General features: G+C 35.6%; 1 protein-coding gene across 5 annotated transcripts in view; it reads right to left on the bottom strand.

Moving 5' to 3' along the window:
* Positions 1–22,971, bottom strand: part of LOC149653854 (plexin-B-like) — a 145,252-nt gene that overhangs the window by 19,071 nt on the left and 103,210 nt on the right. For all 5 annotated transcript variants that reach the window (XM_089846788.1, XM_089846789.1, XM_089846791.1 and 2 more), the window contains 2 exons: positions 16,423–16,477; positions 7,191–7,245 (listed from right to left, as the gene is read on the bottom strand). The gene's annotated coding sequence lies outside the window, so the exon portion shown is untranslated. The remainder of the gene's footprint in view (positions 1–7,190; positions 7,246–16,422; positions 16,478–22,971) is intronic.

Raw genomic sequence — 22,971 nt, 5'->3', positions numbered from 1 at the left:
TGTAAGTGGCGCTAGTTTCGTGAAAAACAGGCGGTCGTGCGCGTGTTAGCAGACGTTTTTTAATATTTATTTAAAAAATTATTTCTGTTCAAGTAACCCTTTGTTTATTTAGTGTCTTAATGTTTAAACGCTAGCGAAATATACAAAATAATTCGCGCTAAAGTTTAACGCAAACATGTCTTACGCGAGTCGAGTGAGCTCTCAGCCAATCAGAACACTCTGGTAACAATTTGAAAAGTCATTCATCATAAATCATTGAAATATTTGGTCAACAAAGGGCTGATGTCCGTTTACACAACGGTGAAAGGCAGGGTCACCCTTTCTACTATCCATTTCCTAACGTCAGATTTAAAATGATGGAGAATACATATATATAGAAATGGCAGCTTCAACCCTCTTGACATTATTATCGCCAATGGATAAATAACGTGGGGTGCTGCACGTCCTTTTTTTCAACACACACATACACATCTCACTTTTATAATGGAAGTTAACAGAAATAAATTAATGCCGAAGTTATATTAAAATAATATTTTCCCCCGAGATGTGTCAACCCCTAACGTTTAATTTTATAGCTTCAGTTTAATATAATTCATGCGGGGTGGTCTATTGGTTTTATAAAAACCGTGCCGTGTATGGGCGCACCAGTATAAAGCGTCAAGGGGTGATCGGTAATGAGTTGCCAGCGATTCGGAACTTACTTTGTCCTTGTTTGGTATCGCGCATTCCCGCCAAATCTAGAAGGGAGCTAGCTCAAAGTCAGGAAGGGGATGTCAATGACTCATAACGGATGATCTCCCAGAGACTACAACCTCGACGTACTATACTATACCTACAACGCATCATTTCTAAGCTCCCAAGAATAATAAAAGGATCCATGGGATTGACGGGGCTTTCCTATATATTCACTTCCTCATTGACACCAATCATGTACTTTATATTATAAAAGATCCCGTGGTCTAGTTCGCGCCACCAACGGATAATCAAATTTCTACTTAGCTAGGTTTTAAAGTAAAACTCTGTTTTATTTCCTTCATTTGATTTTCCCTAATTATTATTGCGTTATAATAACACATTGAGTAACACCCAAGGCAATTTCTTTTATCTTTTTGGGCCTATTTTTAAGTTCCCAGTCGTTTCCATGGCAACCCTAGTGCACAAGAAAGCGCGTTATAAAATTTGGCGCGAGAAAAAACATCGCACGCGCTTTTCATTTTATTCATTTTCAAACTAGGCTTAGGAATTTTAACCTTAAAGCCAATTAAGTAAACTGCCCGTAACGTCTACCGCATACTTTTACTACTAATTCAAACCCTTATACATCCAACAACCAATATCTCCTAACCACGCCAACACGGGGAGTATAGACGATGATGAACTATCAAAAACCGACTACCATAAAGGGATCTAACTCGTTCTGACCATTTAGCTATACCGATATATATTAACGCGAGATTTCTATGGGATATTACGGAATTATCAATCCATCTTAGACTATTGGATTTTGGCGGGATCCTATGATACCAGGGCCTCTACTCCACGCCCCCCCCCCCTTCCTAAGCTGAAGCGTAGCCTAGAGGGTGACATGGCTTGACTTCCATCAAAGGAGAAATTTTCTATTTAGATTAATAACAAAAGGAAGTTTGACCCTGGTCGACCCGGCAGTCTAGTACGGGTCACTCCTTATTATGATGGCTGAATTAAAAGGGCCTCCCCGTTTAACTTAAGCCTCGGCTATAATATTAAGGACGTCGTGAAAAGAGTTCCCCCTCTGACACTGAGAAATTGGACGTCGTTCCAAAGGTCCGTTCACATTGAAACTAAACCTAATACTTTGAACAACTCGTTAAGCCCATAGTTTTGAATTTTAAAATTTCACGTGCTTTGTCAATAAATTTATATTCGTTAAGCCTAATTCTTAAATTTTGAAATTTCACGTGCTTTGGCAATTCACGAATTTTCCTTAAGCCTTGGTTTTTGAAATTCCTCGTGCGTTTAACAATTGAGGGAGTAATGTCACGTGATAGGGTAGGTCGTTTGACCCATATCCGTGGCCAGAGTTTACTTTAAATATAACAAAACTAAAATACACAACACAAGCAAAGGAGATAAAACATTGAATAGAAAAATTGCACGTACACTAGATAGATAAGTAAGCCTTGGTCTACAGGTATGGTTTATTTTCGTACTGTTGGGGAGTTTTGGAGATGGAGGGGGGCAGCATATGGCCTTCGGGAGTACCACACCTATAATCGAGGGGTCAAAACTAAAACAGAACAGTATAACATTGAACGCTGATCTGAAAATCGCGTGATGATAAGTACATTTTTGAACTACAGTACATATAACGGGGCTTCGCTGATCCCATGGATCTCTCAAGATATGTTCATCTTGACTGTTGGAATAAACAGAAGGCTACGATCGCGATCGTAACCCATAATGTATTTCGTGAGTTCCCGTACTTTAACCTTAATTCATTGGGTATTATCAAATATTACCAAATTCAAAGTAATTTTCTCGATTTGTAAGATTAGGTAAAAGTTGGGAAACATAAGTTTATAAGATATGTTACATTATAAGTATGACAGTACCTATACTATTCGTAATGCTACCTCCTAGAGACTTACAGTTCTCGAGATAACTAGTTCGAGAAGGAGAACGACGGAATTAAGCGAGTCAATTGAAGTCCTAACTACACTCGGTGGTGGTTAATTAATTTTGCAGGACTTCCATCTAGCTCCTATTTAGTCTGCATTACTAATTAGGCCTTTGACAGCAGCGCCTCATTCACCAGGCGCACGTCGCTTTACCCTGAATCTATGACCTACCTAGGCTATCACTTCAAAATTACAAGCTCCAGTTTCTAAGTTTACAAACTTATAAATGGAACGTATCTTATAAACTTATGATAATATCAAGAATATATACTCTGAATATGTATTAAAAATTATTAAAATATTTCTATATTGAAAAGCATATAAAACAAGTCATGTCCCAGTTACGGTCCCTGCATGGAACTATTTTTACACGAAACGAAACGAAGTTACTATCCAAGGTTTGCATTATTTTGCTCTTGAAAATTAGCTAGCATTCCGAGAGGGTGACGCCCTTATATTGGGAGTAGGACCACCCCTTCAAAATTTGCTGGGCATAATATTTTGTTTCTCCATTTATATATATATCCATCCATATGTAGGTGACGTGACATGATTCGACGCACGAAATACTTAGTAAAACACTCGTGCCATGCATAAGCTTGGGACCGAAACTTAATATAATCCCCGTTGCACTCCATACAGTTTCCTTTCGGAAATAATTATCATTTGAAACGATTTACACATTGATAAAGAGCCATACGACAGCAAATATGACGTAACAAACCACAGTTGCCCAAAATGGGGTCCTAACTTGCCGTGGGTCGACAAGCTCAAGGCCCCAAATGGAGCCCCATAGTTATAGTTAGTTACTAGGGTGGTTAAACTTAAGCCTTGGTCTAAGATTCTCAGGTTCATGACAACGGTGCACCCCAAAACATGGTCCATTCAATTGTATCCTTCATAAGTATACCCCGAGTTGAAGACACCTACTAAAACTAGGGTTAAACTTATGCCTTGGTTGGTCGATTCTCAGGATCACCCAGTGTTTCCATAACCCCTAAACCCAAAACGTGGTCCTTTTTACTTCGTCTCTCGTAAGGAGACCCCGAGTTGAATACAACAACTCAAACTAGGGTTAAACTTAAGCCTTGGTTGGTCTAAGATTCTCAGGATAACCCAGTGTTTCCATAACCCCCCCCCCCTCCCCAAAACTTGGTCCTTTTAACTTCTTCGTCTCTCGTAAGGAGACCCCGAGTTGAATACACCGGATTACACTTAAGCCTTGGCCACAAAAAATCTCTTACGAATTTTAAGAGCGTGTCTCTGAAACTTTTATGGGACCTAAACTTGGAGACCGTATTAATTCGGCCAAAAACTTTTTTATTTATGATCTAAGAGAGAAATAAGGTTAAGCTAAGGGTTTATATTCATGGAAAATAAAATAATAAAAAAATAAATAAAAGGAAATTAATACGCGCCGTGCATACTGTATTTCTTCGGAACAACATTTTTTGGCCTGGTTTATGGTGTCTGGGAATTTTATTTGGGACTGCTGTAGGTGTAGATTAGTGCGAGACTGTGACCTATTCAAAGAGAAGATGAACTACTACGTAAACCCTAGATTTAACCCTAAAAGCAACGTGGAGAAACATTACTTAAGCCTTTTTCGAATTTGAATTTTTAAATTCACGTGCGACATATAATCTCACGTGTTTTGTCAAAATATTCCTTAAGCCTTTTTTGAATTTGAATTTTTAAATTCACGTGCGACTTAAAAATAAAAATGGTAAATCTCACGTGTTTTGTTAAAATATTCCTTAAGCCTTTTCTGAATTTTAAATTCACGCGCTTTAAAAAATTTGAAAAATCACGTGCTTCGTCAATATTGCTTAAGCCTTTGCAAAGGCTGAGGTGCATAAAGAAAGTAGTGATTCTCGTGGGCGTAGAGTTTATAATTAACCCAACATATTGTCTCTGAGATCGAAAGGAACTGTGGGTAATTAAAGAAATACGCTTTGTTGATTTGAAATGATGCCGCATTTCTAAACAATTCTCTTTGAACTAATAAAAAATAAAAGATAAAAAAGCTCTCCAAAAATTTAATTAACTTAAATTAAGTTAAGTCTGGCGTAAATCCGAGCCAAGCCTTAGCTTTAAATGAAAATAAAAATAGAAAAAAGGTTGTTACGATGTCTAAATGGGATTTCGTGGGGTTGAACACTTACCAGGTTTTATAAGTTTTCGAAGCAGGAATTAAAGTTAAAATTTGGGGAAATGCTAGACTACTTAACTTTTAATGCGAACAAATCCCTGCCGGGTTCAAAACAGTTCTCATAATATACCGTAATACATTATACACCTTGCGATAGTATAAAGGCATGGTATAGTTTTGGTTTTTTAATTCTTAAAAAAACAGTGTCTAGCTTTTAAGGGATTACGTTTTATTTTGGCTCTGCTAGACTATCACTGTATTTATTTATTTTTTTTTATTTGGTACCAGACCGGACATCTTTCGGGGATTAAAGCACAGACTGTCTAGAGGGGACCCAACTTGTTTATTTCCGGGGATTTAACAGCGTTTTATAAAACATTAAGCCAGGCTCTATATAAAAGTTTCCTAAAACTGTCGTCTGCTACATAAAAATACCCCTAAAAACTGCAGGCCCCTTTCTTATTACTTAATAGCCGAACACACAAAATGTTTGTGAATTTTCAAATCGTTGAGATTTTTATTTATTACACTTTCCCTTTAAATTCGTGGGAAATACCAGGTTCAACCTCTATTTAAACTTATGGGAAATTTCAGGTATAACTTTTAATTCAAATTTATGAAAAATTTCAACGCTACCTTTTCCGTGAAATTTAGATATTTAAAGACAATTTTTACTTTTCAAAAGATCCAAAATTCAAAATAATTAAAAAAAAATAAAATAAAAAACAAATTCAGTTAAAAAGTACTAATATGATGATAAAAACAAATTTAGTTAAAATTACTAATACCAAAAAAAATGCAAATCAATTCATTTTTCCAATAAAATAAAATAAAATAAAATCAAAATTTCTCTTTCTCTCTCATTCAAAACCTCAAAGGGATTAGAAAAAGATGAGGTCCCAAATAAAAATGATCAATTTTAGGATCCCAGTTCCTCACTCAACCCCCCCCCCCTCCTCGCCCCCTCCCCCTCTTCTGACATTCCTCCAAAGTCAAAAGACTCTTCAATAAATTCAGTTCAGAACCATAAAAACTAGGCCGAGCGAAACTTAAAAAATTACTTCCAATTTCACTCTCTTTTTTTCTCTAAAAATAAAACCACCTAGAAATAAATGAAAGGGAAAACTGAAGGGTTCGCAAGCCTTTAATAACACTGAGCAGTGACGTCAGCCTTCATTGATAATCCTATGAGCCCAAACAAACGTGAAAAAGAGGACTGAAGAAGAAAAAGGGTTGGTGGGAATACCGGAGAAATACGGGAACGTTAAAGGTAAGGTGAAATGCTCGTGAAATAAAGTGATGTTTTCTTCAATCGATTCTTCTAAACTAATTATAAAACCAATCTGTGTATAGTGCAACTTCCAGAAAATAAATACCACCTCCGAATGATTTTAAAATTCAAATTATTTCAAATGATATTTCATAGGCAATTTAAAAATTGCACCTCCAACCAATCGTGTAACGCTTTGCCTTCTTGATACAAAAAAAAATTCATTTTATTTCCATTTCATCCTCCCTTTAAGCCTTTGAGAGAGGACAAAATTACTAGAGAAAAAAATAAGGAAAATGGAGTCTGGTAGGAGGCAAGTTAAGTCCCATTTCTTTTTTATCTTTGTTCTTTTGTCTGTATGTATGACTTCGTCATATTTATGAAGATCATTTAACGACACGTTTTTTTATGTGTTAAGAAGTTTAGGAACAAGATGGTAATGGTAAGACGACTTGTAACCAAGTTCTCAAATTACAGCAGAATTTTTACCTTAATTAAATCTAGTCGGAATATTTATTTAAGGTGAAACGCGTGAAAGCAAACATTCAGGGGTTTAAAACTACGGGTTAACTCTATGGGCCCCTGTAGAAATGTTTACCCCTCAACACACCCATAAGGTGAAGCTTGATACAGATATTCAATTTCACTAATAAATTTTGAAAACTTTTGATTTGATAAGTCAGTTATTAAATAATGATTTGTGTTATATAATAAAAGGCTAATACAATAAGGAATGTATACAGATAATAGGAATAATTGTGTACCTATTTCTACTCAACGGATTTAGACTTTGATGTATGTCTATACCTTTTAGGGTAATCGGATTAGTAAACAAAATAATACCTTGTGCTTATAGTCATAAAAGCATAAAGAAAATATTTGTAGAAAAATTTATCCCAAAATAAAAACAAAACAGCTTAAGTAGATCAAAATGTTTTCGAAAGTAAACGTTTGATACATTTTAACTTTTATAGTAATATTTTATAGAAAAACTTTCTTTTCAACCCTAGCTTACGTAAATAGGAACCAATCAGAGTTAAGGGGATTGCGTATAAAGTGACCTTTTCTTTTATCATTATTATCATAATTATTAAAATATTTTAGTACTTACATTAAAATCACATGAGATAATTGGAGCTTCAATATATTTGCTTTCTTTTCACAACCTAAAGAAATATAAAAATAAATTTTTTTAGTTAGTTAAATAAATAAATAAATATCAATAAGTATTTAACAAAAATATTAAATTAATTCAAATTAAGGGAGATAATTAAGGAAAAACGTTAAAAATTATTTTATATTAATTATTTAAATAGAACGTTACGAAGCGTGATAAACTAATTAAAACTACGAGTTTAATTAAGAAAAATCATAAAAAATTAATTATATATTATTTAAATATGCATTAAAACCACGTTAAATTAATTACGATAATTAAGAAATATTATTATATTTTTTAAATAATACGATTAAAATTATTTTATCAAAAATATCTTTCCTTATTAAATTACTAATTTTAATAAACCCTAAAAATATTATTTCTAGTCCTATATCTTTACAAGAATTGGGAATCATTAATTTCGGGCTGTATATTTAATAACTTCGAATTTAATCTATTTCTAATGTTAAAATCGGTAAATTCTAGTTTATCGATAAAACGCCATTATACCTGAGAAATAAATGGAACGAAAAATAAAAAAATGGCAGTGACTCGAATAAAGCCCCGCAGTTTATATTGAATTGGGGGTATATTACAAAACAAGTCCCTTGTCCCCCCCTGGCAAACCCACCACAAACCGCGCACGACATAGCGCGCGAGCGGTCGAACATCAATATATAGAATAAAAGAATTTCTCGGTGACTTAAATTGAATTTTAAATGAAGATATAAAAACGAGAAATATTCCCTCAAATACCCGCAAATCCCAAAACGCCACCCCTCCTTTCGCCTTACTCCCCCCTCCCTCAACTTATAAAACACCGACATAATCTTAAAAAGGTAACATGAACTCTTTCAGAACACAACTGAAGTAAATCAACATGGTTCATACATGTGGCAAATAGCTGAAATTTTGATGTTCGTTATGCACGTGAAACTGGGACAAAATTTCGTGAGAATTTTATGATATCTCGTGAAACTTTTCATGAAATCTCGTGAAATTGTTATAAAGAGGCGTGAAAATGTTATAAAATCTCGTGAAAATGTTATAAAGCCTCATGAAAATGTTATAAAGCCTCGTGAAAATGTTATGAAATCTCGTGAAAATGTTATAAAATATCGTGAGAATGTTATGAAATCTCGTGAAAATGTTAAGAAATCTCGTGAAAATGTTATAAAATATCGTGAGAATGTTATGAAATCTCGTGAAAATGTTAAGAAATCTCGTGAAAATGTTATGAAATCTCGTGGAAATGTTATGAAATCTAGTGAGAATGTTATGAAATCTCGTGAAAACGTTATGAAATCTAGTGAGAATGTTTTGAAATCCCATGGAAATGATATAAAAGCTCGTAAAATATCTCTTGAAATGGCCTCAACCACCAAAATGTAACAATATAATTCACATTCACTTTGATATCGAAGTCACAATGGACTGCTATAGTCCTGGGGTTTGTAGGTGGAATGCTGCACCTTAGATACCGTTTCTCCTTTTTTCTCTATTCTTTTTCTAAAACTGGGAATCTGGAATTTTTTACATTTATTTTTTTTTTTTTTTTTTTGTAATATTGGAATATAAAACATCCGAGTTATAGCTTTGCCAGATCTACTGTACGCTTTAAGAATCGAGAAACGACGTGGCTAGATCTGAAATCGATACAATTTCGCCGCGCCTACAACAACTTTTCCGCAAGAGGAAGCATTTATTACTTATATTTCAAAAATGACCTTTTGTCGAGGACAATTTAGTTTTAACCAATATAAGCTAAGTTATTAAAAGAATGTTAAATCATACAAGATTTTTGGACTCAAAGAACACTGCCCCTTAATTTCTTACAGACCCTGGAAGGCCTGGATAACCCTTTATGTTCTTGAACCCGTTTTAAACCAATTGTGCACGTCTACTTCACTTCTAAAACGTCTATTTTTTTGTCCCAAAATTTCTTTTTTTTTTCCTTTTTTTTTACCAAAATAGTAAGACTGCTTGCTCTTTTCCGTTCTGTCTTTCTCCGTGTTCTCTTTAGTGTGCACTGGGACGCGATGGAGTGCAGTTTAAATAAAGGCTTCCTGACGATCTGTCTCCCGCCAAAATTCCCCCCCCCCCTGGGCCCTGTACATATTTTGTAAAGTGGCAGTGAAGTATAATTTATATTGGAAATTTAAATATACGATATAATAAAATTAACTTTCAAAGGAAAAAACTGAATAATAAAATAAATAAGCAAACAATTGTATTAGTATATATATTTCATCTTCCCTTTAAAGTAAGAAATCATTGGAATTTATTTTTTATTTCGCCGGATTTTTTTTGGATTTTTTCTTTATACTCTGTATCTTTCAGTTTCTTTTGGATGCTTTAGCTATTTTCATTTCGTTTGCTCTCTAGTCTTTTTTTTTCTTTATTTTTCCCGCCAGTTTTAGTTGTTCGTTTCCCGCCCTTTTAATTTTTTTTTTTCAAAAAAAAAAAATGTTGGCCGCTCGCACGCGCTCCTGAAGCTCGTGCCAATAAAGAGACTGTAATGGCAACTTCCCGCCTTTGATTGCATTACGTTCTATAACTAAGATAACGTAAGAGTGCCACTACTCTAGATACAGTCATGGTCGGTTTTTTTACCCCTTTTTAAAATCGAATAGTTGCCAGTCCAGTGAACCAGTGACTTTTTTGACACGTGCAACTGACACAAACCTTAATAGGATTCTTTTTCTAATTTTCTTTTACTCTTTGGATCGGTTGGTTTTTAGTAGTAGGATATGGTCAAATTGTATATAACTAAGCCGGGTTTTCATTGGCTGATAGTGTTATTGCATTCATGGAGCAATATAGTGCTTTTCCCACTACGATATAGTGTTTTTCCCACTACGATATAGTGCTTTTCCCACTACAATAGTGTTTTTCCTCCTAAAACTCCCCCTACATTATAGTAGGAAAAACCTATATTATAAACCGAAACTAATACCGAATAATAATGTTATTGCATTCATGGAGCAATATAGTGCTTTTCCCACTACGATATAGTGTTTTTCCCTCTACGATATAGTGCTTTTCCCACTACGATATAGTGTTTTTCCCTCTACGATATAGTGTATTTCCCTCTACGATATAGTGCTTTTCCCACTACAATAGTGTTTTTCCTCCTAAAACTCCCCCTACATTATGGTAGGAAAAAACCTATATTATAAACCGAAACTAATCCCCAATAAACCCAATGTAACTATCAATAAGATGTCCCTAAAACATTTCACAGTTTGAGGACTCTATCCGCTGCCAAGGCTTTTAGTCTATTGTAGGTCTGCATTTCATAGAATATCTATTTTCTATACGTTACATAGGAACTTGGGGAACGCGGGAAAATGTAATAACGCGCGCGCCTGTAATGCACTTTTGGCCCATCCATGCTTTTGCAAAGGCGTTCCTCGTGCTCCTTTTAGGCCTATTTCCCGCCAACCACCCGCCCCCCCCACGTGGCATGCACGCGCATATTGCGAGGGAAAAGAACGCTGAATAGGTGAATAGTCTACAACTGCTAAGCTAAGGCCTAAGAAACTAAATTCCAACCTAGACGATCGGATATTTATGAGAAAGGTCCTGTTCATACTGTACCACGTAGACATAAAAATTATTATGATTATTACTGAATTATTTCTCTTAATTATGGTCCGATTTTGACCTAATTGGTTTTAAAACGGAGTTCAAATTACACTCTATATTCGATGATATCCTATTTAACTGTACAATTATCTTAATTCTCTGACTTAAACAAGTTTAACACTGAACTAAATTAAACTTAAATGAATATTAAATCGTAAATTATGTCTTTAATTCAATTCAATTTAAACCTAAATTACCATATAAATTAAAGCCACACAAATCCCAATTAAATTTATACTACAGATTTTAAATAAATCAAATCTTTAATATTTAACGAGTCATTAAATTAATTAAACTTTATAACTTTAATTTAATTGAAGTTAGTAAAAGTTTAATATTGTATCATATTTAATTAAGAAACTTGTTTTAAGAGGTTAACAAGTTCAAGAAGGGGGGGGGTCAAATTAAATGGAATTAGTATGATTTATTTCATCTAAGATGCATTATATAAATGGAGATTTACGGTAGGACGCTTCCTTGGACGATAATCCGGGCGGCATGTTTAATCTCAATGGGAACGAAACTCAATCGTATTAGATTATGCACCCTGCTCGTCTCGCGCTAGACATGGCGGAATACAGAAATATATTAACGCCGAAGTTATCAATCTTTCCAAAAAGGAAGGGTGGGTAATTAAACCACCGAATTATAGTAGTATGGATGGATAGTAGTATAGAATATTTTCGACCCAAAATTAATTTCCCATGGAATCCTATAACACCCTGTAACTGATAACTTCTAAAGTTAATATACTTCCATTCTCGTGATGAGGAAGCCAATTGGAGGGATCGCGCGCGCCAAGGATTGCGCGAGACATATTTGTAAGATGCTCGAGGATAACATAGTAGATCGTTCGCGAGTAGACTGGGAATAAAGGGGGTACTTCCGAGACGTTATTAGACAGCGCATTTATCCACGCTTCCGCTCTATTGACGCTTACAAAGTGAATGAATATATCAATGTATTATATTTATTCAGGAGTGGATTAAAAGTGTGATGTCCGTTCAACCAATAATAATAATAATAAAGATTAGATTCGATATAAACGTGTTCGATAGAAATATCGACTTGTGCAGAATATTGGTAGGGGGAAAACCACTATATTGTAGGGGGTTTTGAAAGACGGATTATATCATGTTATTTAATGCATAATTAACACTCAAATTGGAAAAAAATGGGGCCCCGAATGGTTTAAAATTAAAACAATGTGGTTCGGTTTTTATTTAGCAAATCGATATATTTCAATACAAATAAATGTGTAGGGGCAAAAGGAAAAGACCACAGACTAGTCTAAGTTTACAGTGCAGTTTAATGCAAGGCTTCCTGAACTTATTTCACGTCATTTAGTGTCAAGTGACATTCGGAAGTATGATTTTTAGAACCCCCCTAGCTCCCAAATAAAAAAAACTAGATATACAGGAGGATCCCCTATCCACGCTCATGGTTTGGTTTGGTTTTGGTCCAATCAGAGAATCGGAATTCAGTCTGTAGTAGGAGATATATCGGGGGTAACAACTAGTACATTATATTTGTTTAAATTTCATCAAAACCAGAGTAAACAACGTTTATCGTATAATAAACAAATCTATGCTTAATTTAAATTACTTAAAACATTTCTTTGCATTCAAAACGAGAATCAAAAGTACTTTGTTCATGATAAGTTAGTATAAATTCGTGTTTAAATTGAGTCAGAACTGAAGTAAATTCGCCTTAAGTACGTGGATAAACTCGGGGAGTGTATAGCGTGAGAGAGAGAGAGAGAGGGAGAGGAGAGAGAGAGATTCAGGAGTGCGTGAGGCTTATTCGAAATCTACTGTCAAAAATGCTGAGTTTCGCGAAATGGGATCAAGATAGGACTTTGTGACAGTAGGCAAAAATATGATCTCTCTTTTCACGCGCCCTTATCCCTACCACCCCCTTTCCCTTCCACCCTCCCCCCTCTTCTTCCATAGTTCATTTCACGCGCAAAATTCAGCACGTGCTTATTTTTCTTTAAAGGGATATTCTTTGCTCCCTCCATAGTTCAACTTCAAAAAAGTAAATTACTCTAAAGTTATTTTATCTAGGCCTTAGAACAAATATAGGCCTTGGGAGGATGTTTTGTAGTGTATGGAACATTCTATATTGAGATAAAAAGAAACACTCGAAGCCAAGCACGTTTTAGCAGTTTATTGAAGAGTGCAGACCTCTATTTTGATTTGTAGTCTTGAAAAGGGAGCTAAATTGTCATTGGGAAACGTTGGGGAATGTTCTATTCTAAGCGTGGAATGAACTGGTGTTTTAGTTTGTACTTTGTAGACACTGAAATTCAAAGGGTCGCGAAGGGCATTATGGGTGGCATGAATGAAATATTACAGATAATATGGGTTCCTTTTTTTCCTACGGATTTTAGGGAAGTATTAGCATTTGTCAATAGATGGCGTTGCCCCTTAAGTGTTGCCAGTCTTTTATTTGTGACGTGTGGAATTCAAACGTTATCTACAACAGATACTGATTCACTTCCAAACCTGAAGGAGTTGATCTAATAACAAATTACTGGCAACTCTACAGAGCAGAGCATGAGGTTGGTTAAACTTATGAACTCACTAGGCGAGTTCAAAAATAACTCTGAACATACCCCCTTGCAAAAAATAAATAAATAAAAGTAATTGTTTGAAAATAGACAGTAGATCCCAGCCCAGTCCAAGGCTAGGCAGACATATCCCCATAGGGGAAAAATGTCCAACGTAGAAAAGACCCTAGATGCAGCAGCAAGGCTGTGAGACAATAAAATCCCTATGGGAATTTACGGTGGGGAAAAAAACCTCGAAAACAGACAAAAAGAAAAAAAAGTCCAATACGTATTAAAGGAAGTCCGGTGCGTTCAGTAACTTCACCCCAACTAACCGGTTTCTTCCAATATGAAAAGCACTTTAACAATTACTCTCTGTATGTATATATACGAAGTGGGTGTATGTCGAAACACTGAACCAGACGCGTACAGCCAGCCAAGAGGGGGAAGTGATGAAACGGTTTGGTTTTCCCCAGGGGGAGGGGAGGGGGCGTAGCCAATGGGACTCTTACAATCAAATCAACATCCCTTGGTCAATTTGAGAGAATTCCTAGATTAATCCTCGGAGACCAGGACAGGATATAAGTCAGTTTCCAAAAGCCATAGTAAACCATACAGGCTCAAACTGCATGGCCGCTTCGCCTCATAATAAATCTAGTTTCGAACTAAGTTCGGAGTTAGTGATAAAATGTCCGGGCCCGCTAAAAACCCCGTGAGATAACCTAAAGCCATTTTTAATAAAGAAAACTATAAATAAAATTATATTTAATCTAATTTAAACAAAGCCTATAGCCTTTAATTTATCATAGAATTTATCAAGAAATTCCAATCAGATAAAGGGTCTTCATTTTGAAAATCAATTCCGGCCAAAATTATCACCACGTGCGCGAGCTCGCGCCTTTTACTTATTTGGCGGGAATCTATAAATTTATTGTTCAATGAATTTCCGCGGGAACGGAAACGCGGGAATTCAAAGCGCGCGTGAGAGATAGGGCATGCACGTGCCATTTTAAAGGAGAAATTTGGCGCGTGAATTTCTAACTCATCGGGTTGGTTATGAGCGCGAGATTTTAGTAACGTGTTAAAGGTAGAGCACGTGAGAACTCGAGGCGTTCAATCGAAATGGTCTATTAGAAATCCTATCCGATTAAATGGAAAATTGTTTAGACTAGGTACAGGTACAGGTGTTCGTTTTGAGACAAGACAAAAGGTCATAACCATTTTGGTCAATTGATATATTTGGATATAAGATATAATTATTTCTTATTATAATTAATAGGCGTTATTAAATAATTCTTTGGAATATTTAAAATATGATAATGTTTCGAAGCGTGGAGGAATTATGTCACGTGATTCACTCCCCCCCAAATGTGCACGCGTTGTAAATCAGGTTTCCATGGTAACCTACACCCTCTTTTCGACATGTTGGGAGGGGGGATGAATCGATAAAATGGGTCTTTTCAGCACATCTCCGCCACGACATGATTTAAATTGAACATCAAAGGTCTTCGATTGCTTCCTGGAAATAGCCCCTTGGAGGAATTCCCCCAACTCTCCGCCCCCCCCGTCGTTTATAGACATAAAACAAGCTCCCCACATTGAAATGAATTAAATTTAAGTGGGCTAAAAGTCGAAAATAGTCCTAGGTAATGTTTTGAAACGTACGTCCCTTATCTGAACATCCCCCCGAAAGTCAAAGCAGCGAGTGTCCTTAATGGTTAAATAAGGAATATATAGGGTGGTTTAGTTATGGGAGGTCAGGGTAGTATTATACTACTACCAAAAGTTAGTATTTTCCCCCTATTTACAGAGGTTTTCCCCCCTAAACCCACGACTATGTACTAATGACGGAGAATTATCCTTAACAATAACTATAAAATCAATCCCAGATAATCATTGCAAAAAATAAAAACACGCGACTTCTTAATTTCATGAAACCATGAGAGCAATTACTCCGCTCTAATTTATAATGGTGCAATTACTACACCACAACTAAACTACATGAAAAAAACTTTGCCTGTAAAAAAAATTCCTCCCCATAAAAAAATTAAACAAAAAAAAAAAGAACTTTTAAAAGGGAAAATATGCAAATGATTTTCCCTTCAAGGGTGCATTTATTCTTTTTTTTTCTTCGCCCGGCAATTTTTCAAGGCGAATTTGTGTTGTTATTAGAAGGGTACTAGAGCGAGAATTATTTGCATAATGTACGATAGGGATATGTCTAAGAATTTGTGAAGGTACAAAAGGAGAAAAGAAATATACAGGGTGCTCTTCCAAAGTTACATTTTCGATTCTCAAAATTGATGATTTCCCATAGAAAAAATTTCTACACGTTTTCAAACACCCTGTGTATGTACTGGTACTTCGAGCTCGGAAGTAGAAAAAAAGCTTTTGGCGGGAAAACTAAAGAAAGAAAAAAACCGAATTTCTTTCATAACCTCTAAGAAAATTAGGGTAAAACTTGGACCCCCGCCTTATAAAAGGCGCGGTGTGAGATAATAGAATAGGGGTGTAATGGAAATTGGTGTATCGTATCATATTCTAACACCTGAATTAATTTTAATAATAAAAAAAATGGTATACTCTAGATACCATGCACGTCTCTTCCGACCTTGGTAGCTTGGTCGCAACCTTTCACAAAAATATAATTAGGCCTAAATCGAAGCCTTGTTCGAATTCAAATTCAATCACGTGTCGTTATTAAAGCGCGCGCAAAATGAAAGCTCGCGGCACGAGGAATATTTTAACGTGCTCGCAAAACACGTGGAGGCATATTATAAAAGCACGCGCCCAATTTCAAAAATTCAAAAACAAAGGCTTAAAAAATATATAAGTTTTCTCAATCATCAAAAACACGTGCAGCTAGATGGGAAGCGCGCGCCAAATTTACATTTACAAATTCTAAAACAAGACACGTGACCATTAATGCCTCGAGAAACAATTAGAGTAAAAAGGAAAAATAATTATAAAAATGATATCACTTACATAATCCATGTACAATCAAGTAAATGACGAAGAATTACACGAACAGGTAACACACCTATTAAAAGAAATAAAAAAAAGAAGGGGACATTTTTATATTACAAATGAATAAAACGTTCTTTTATGACTATTAATACGAAAGAATGGGACTAAACTTTCACGTTCTGCCCTAATTGTTTAGAAGAGCGTAATAATCCGGCCATATCTAGCTATCTAATAAACTTAACGAACTATGCGCTTAATTCTGTAAAAGCTAATTCGTTTAGTAGACGCGCGCAAACCACCAAAAATCTCACGTATAAAAGGTAAATGACGTCATAAAGGTCACGTGACCCTTAAAAGATTGAAAAATGAATATAGGTGGTAGGGGAAACTTTTAATATTATAATAAATCGTAGACTATATACGTTTAATTAAAAGTTAATAATTATATCATATTTTAAGCGATAAGGAGGTAATTTATTTTTAAACTTCATTAATTAAAGAAAATTATAATTAAGTTTAAATTACGGGAATTCATTAATTGTAATATTTGAATATTAAATCGTAGACTTATGTTTAATAAAAATTTATTAGTTTTATCTTATTTAAAGTTATAAGGAGTTTATTTTAATTATTTTTAAGAAAATTATAATTAAGTTAAAATTTTTTTAACAGAAATTCATTAAAATTGCGATCGTACGCATTGCAATTTCATGTTGAAATGCATTTAAATGATCAATTTGAGGAGATTTGATAAGATGATATGGTATTAATACTCCTACAATATAGTTTTTTTCCCCCTAAACATCTCCCTGAAGTGAATTTAAACCAGCTCTTCAATATTGCCATTTTCACCCTGGAAATGATTTACTGACTAAAATATCAAAAAACCCCTACTATATTACAGTAGAATAATACTAGGCCTAGCATCGAATAAAGTCCAAAGCCATTTCTTTAACAGATGACCTTAAAGCGGCGGCGGCGTCATGGACGTCTTTTTGTCGTAAAACAAAGGAAGTGAGTGGTCACCGAAGCTCGACTAAATTGTAAATCAAGTTCACTCGCAATGCTACTATAGATATTGAATAGAAAACGATTCATCTTTTTAACAACTACGCCAAGTACCGGAGGGGCAAGAAAAAGGGGTTAAAGGTTAGATAGAAAGTAACCGAGGCTTCACTTCCTTCAATAAGACGAATATAAAAAAAGATAAAAGCGAGAAAATAAAATGTGAAAAAGCTGTAAAGTAAAGAAATGGCTGCTGCGATGTTGATTCACGATGGGATAGGATAGGGTGTAGCTTCCTTACCACCCACCTTAGACCCTAGATAGAAGAAGAGAATAGCCTGACCGTTCCGTTTTCATCCTATCCACCTCTTCCCCCCCCCCCCAATAAAAACGAATAGAGATAGTCCTAGTTTTAGTTCGCGCGTGGGGACTCCCGCCAAAAAGAAAGTCCAGTTTACACTTTACAAAACTGGAAAATGCGCCAATTTTTTTTGGGCGCGAAATATTACAATCAGACAGCACGTGCTATCGAGTTGAAAATGCACGAGGCGATTAATTTTCTCTCGATTAAATTTTCTCGCGCGTAATAATATTACAGTCACTAAGCGCGTGAATTAAAATGATTCCTTCGTAAGAGCACGTGGCCTGCATGCTAAAAGGCGCCAAAATATCTCGCGCAAAATATTACAGTTTGCAGTTTAGCGCGTGAATTAAATGAAATCATTCCACGTGGGCTGCAAAAGGAGTCATAATTTTCGCTCCGGGTTTTGGGTCTAATGAAAACGAGCCTTAAAGATGGGACGTCGAGCAAAAGGGATTGGAAGAGGCTGAGAGATTTGGTGGAAGAAGGGAGGGGGTGAAGAAGGAGAGGAGAAAAATGATCTTGTCTTTGCTCGCTTCTCGGGAAGCGATTGATCTTTCTTAAATGATGATTTCGATTCCGCCACACCATCAACTGCTACTTCCCGCCGAATCGAGGACCAACCAAGTGACGGGGGTAATAGGGTGGACTTTCTTTTTGGGGCTTCTATACCCCCCCCCACATCCCTACATCCTTATCTTTAACATATTATCCAATGCTATTTGCTCAAACCCACTATATACCTCGCTTCCTTTAGCCTTAAGTTCATCCCAACCTGAATAATCAGTATTATTCAAAACGGATGTGCATAGAGGGGGGACCTTACGAGATATTTCTTAAAGTTTATAAGTGATATGTTCCCTCCATAAGTATGACACTACATGTACAGCTCGTAATGCTACCTCCTAGAGACTTACAGTTCTCGAGATAACTAGTTCGAGAAGGAGAACGACGGAAGCAAGTCAATTGAAGTACTTACTACACTCGGTGGTGGTTAATTAATTTTGTATCAGGACTTAAGTTCCATCTAGCTCTCCTATTTAGTCTGCATTACTATTTAGGCCTTTGACAGCAGCGCCTTACTCACCAGGCGTATGTCGCTTTACCCCTAATCTATGACCTACCTAGGCTGTCACTTCAAAATTACAAGCTCATGCAGTTCTAAGTTACCAGATTTTACAAACTTATGGATGGCCAACATATCACTTATGAACTTATGGTGGTATTACGCCATAGATGGTATTAATTCTTTGTTATTTAAAGTTAAGTTTTTATATTATAATAATGTCTTATCGGTTGAAAATAATTTAAGCGTGTCGATACTGAAATTTTGTCGATGTAAGCTAAGCTAAGCTGCGTGAGCGTCGCTTCATTGTTTAACTCTTTTGGCGGGAGATACGGTAAGGCGGGAAAATGATCATTGCCGCGTGATTAATTAAATTTTAAAAACGGGTTCTGAAAGATATAGAGTCTTTTCCCGCCAAATCAAGCGGAATGACGATAAGAAAACGAAGAGCGCACGAGCCAACAGGAAACCCGAGCAAGCGCGTGCGCCCGCGCATTCTTTTCTTATTTCCCGCCATTATAACCTCACGTGAGCCATAGATATCTGCATAAATAATACATAAATAATAACGTATTCAAATATTTTCCTTAAATTTTTAATTTAAATTAATTTGTATCTAGTTAATTATTAATTTGATAATTTCATTTATTATAATACAGCTCCAGTCGTCTTAGAAATTCGAGCAGCCATTGGATACCTCACTTCATAAAAAGAACAAATAAATTTAAAAATAAAAATATGTATATATAAAATTTGAGATTTATTTTTTAACTTAAAAAAAGGTGACAAATCTACGTTTCACTAGAATAACTTTGTGATGAATTTTAGTCTATATATCCTTATTTTCAGTTCTAGAAAAATATACAGTAGTGTCTGTATCTGGGCCTACATAATTTTATTTTTTTATTATTTATTAAAAGGTTCGAGTATCAAATTCCCTTTGACATATTTCGTTGGGCTTAACAGATTACGGGTATTACCTCGCATTTGAAAATATTTTGACAAATTTCAGACTACGCCATCTCTATATAATTTATTTTTGAGAACAATTTTTTCTCTATCAAAAATATATTTACGAATTTCCAAACAAGGCTTATAAAACTACTGGTGGTTTGACTAATACATAGTTAAATTCAGACAAGGAGTATTGATACCATTTATACTACAGGAGCCGAGGCTACTTTGTACTGCACTTCGTGGGCTAAGTAGCCTGGTCTCCTGCAGTGTAAATGGTATCAATTCTCCAAGTCCCATGCCTAAATTTCCTCGGTTTAACCTAGCACCTATGACAACCCAAATACCGTCCATAAAAAAGGCCTAATAACCTCCGTTTAATCGACTTCTTTATTTCTAGAAGTTGGTTTGGTGTTATATCTACAAAGTTAAGACTTGAAACTAACTAATCATTCAATCGAAGACCAACTTTTATAGGATATATAGTGGTAAGTTTGGAAGCCAAAAAAAAAACCAAGGCTTAGAAACTTCAGGGACAGTGAGTCGGAGTGAGGGGGTGGGGTGGGGGACCCCTCGTGACCCCATGGGACTCCGAAACGAGGTAGAAACGGCGAATTGTCTCACGGGATCTTTCTTAATTTGAAGCCGAAATCAAACAAAACCTTTTTGGCCCCCCTCTACTCTTCCCATGGTTTTTTTGGCTTCTCTCTGCTAAGCCTTGGTCTTCTATTTTTTTTTTTTTTACGGTAAACCAACCGTAACCGATTGACGTGGCTGTATCTGTGTATTCTATACAACCGCAATTGGAATTGCAGCCGTTTGCACTCCGGGTATGCCCTATTATTTACGGACGAATTTAGTCATGATAGGTTCAAATAGTACTGTAAATTGCGGTTGGACCATTAAACTACTTTCTATGATATATTAAAGTGAGGGTAATCATCCGCGATTGGCATTAATTTCAGTGTAAAGTTAAACTGTGTGGGATTTTAATCGTTATCCTTAGTTAAGAAATTCCTTAATCCATGAACTATTTCATAATTAAAAATAAATTCCATTACTTCATTAAAATTCTTAAAATTAACTGACTTTTAAATGACTTTAACCTTCCTGACTTTCCCACGTTTTCCCTTGGTTAAAATTTTCCCACTCTCAATCCCAATCCCAATTTAACCAAACCACGTGACAAAGAGGCCGTTTCTCAGATAACATTTCACAAAATGTAAAGTTGAAATTTTGCAGTATAGTATCCGACCCCTCAATAGTTCGAGGTCAAAGGGCATTCAGTAATACCGAGTTAAACGAAAATCGATCAGGTAAAAAAGAGTTCAAGTTGAATTACCTCAATTTGAAACGTGGAATTGAAGCTTGGGACTTGGAACTCAAGATATACTTGTTCAAACATTCATTGGTTGATCTCGTGATCTGGGCTTGTTTTTTAAGCCTTGGCGTAAGTGAGTGAGTGAGAAGTCAAAATGGTAAAGGTTAACTTAAAAACTCGATTAAACTTTTGGGACAGCTTTTCGACTTTTTTTTTTGTTAGAGAAGAATTTTACCTGCATGGGACTAACTAACTAAGTAACCGACATGGGAATAGTGTCTACCTACAGCTCGCAAGTAGATCGTCGCTCAGTAATAATCTTACATGGAAAGGGTTTTCACGTATCAATGCTCATGGGATACGTAGTCTTTGAGCGACGGCTTTTTTTTTCCCAATGAGTGTCGCTAAAACAGTACGCTCCGTGGAAAAAAAAACGTTATTAGCTTTATTAATAGAGAATTTAAGAAACTAACCCTTGAACAGTACCATAGTTAAGCCTAAATTTGTAGATGTTAAGCCTAATTTTAATAAAAAGGTGCATGCACGTGATAATACTTTCGCGCGCAAAAGATAGGAAAGATCTACCCCTCGAGCGCACGAGACGAGACGAGACGAGACGAGGGGATAATCACTATCAGATTTTCTCCATACGTATCTATACAGTTTGTACACCGAACATCCTAAGTGACTATCCCCTCGACGTTAACGTATACACGCGCGTTTTCCCGCAATTTCTTAAACTCTCTACGTACGCTTATAAAGCTATTTAGTTCTAACGCCTCATAAAGCAGTCAACTCAAAATTCTCTCCGTCAAGGCAATACCTCGCCTTTAACATGGCTAAACTATATACCGAAATACCATGGGGTGCCGAATCTATTCCCTGGTGTCAATTATGACCTGGGAAAAGATGCCATGAGTTAGTAAGATCATTGCCGCCTTTGTCAACAGTGCCAAGTTAAGATGAGATGGGGATGAAACGGGGTAAGGGATCATCGTTTCAAGATTGAGTCCGCTTGGATTAAGCGATTAAGGCGGCGTAAGGTTCGTTCTCGCTTTTCATTGCGGCTTTCCATCATAGGGGTGTTTATGAGCCCTATTAACTCTTCCAGAATTCTATTGGTCAGTTAATGGGGGTCCATTTAAGGGTATATAGCTCAGGGACTGCCTTACTTAACTTGTTTGCGGGATAGCAATTACTTATCAAGCTCTCTCTCTTAATTTTGAAAAATATCTTTTAATAAATATGAAATATCGTTATTGCCTAATTTTATCACTAATTAAGCTCTTGTAATTAACTCATTCGAGATAATTAAGATCTCAATTAATTTTCCCTTATTTATAACTTTATAACTCTATAAGAGTTAATCTTAAATTAAATTTATTTTACATGGTTAAACTAAATGAATTAAATAAAATTAACAGTAATTGGAGATATTTTCTGTTTTTTTTTTTGGTATGAACATTGCCAATTTGTTTTACGACATAATTGTATTTATGAGAATCGGAAACCTATCGTAACTTCCGGTCAGGTAAATTTTCCTATGGTGTGACAAACCACCATTTCATTCCTATATCGTTCAGTCACGTGGTATAGTAATTCTAACCAATCAAGAAAGAAGAATCGATTAAAACAAGTCGGCCTGTAATAATTTAAATTTGGCAAGAAATTGTTAATGAAGATTTTTCCCGCTCTTTACGCTAACAGAAATGGAGCCAAAAATTCTTAGCAGTTATTTTACATTCACAATAGGTAAATTTTATTACCAAAATAAAGTATAAACAAACCGTTTCCCGCATTTTTTAAGATAACACGCGCTAGGAAATATTTTTATTTGGCGGGAAAAATTTACTCGCACGC

Source organism: Phalangium opilio, unplaced genomic scaffold, assembly GCF_054372755.1.
Source record: "Phalangium opilio isolate 3A_F unplaced genomic scaffold, DU_Popi_V2 ptg000081l_1, whole genome shotgun sequence".
Classification (NCBI taxonomy): domain Eukaryota; kingdom Metazoa; phylum Arthropoda; class Arachnida; order Opiliones; family Phalangiidae; genus Phalangium; species Phalangium opilio.
This window is presented reverse-complemented; position numbering and strand designations above follow the sequence as displayed.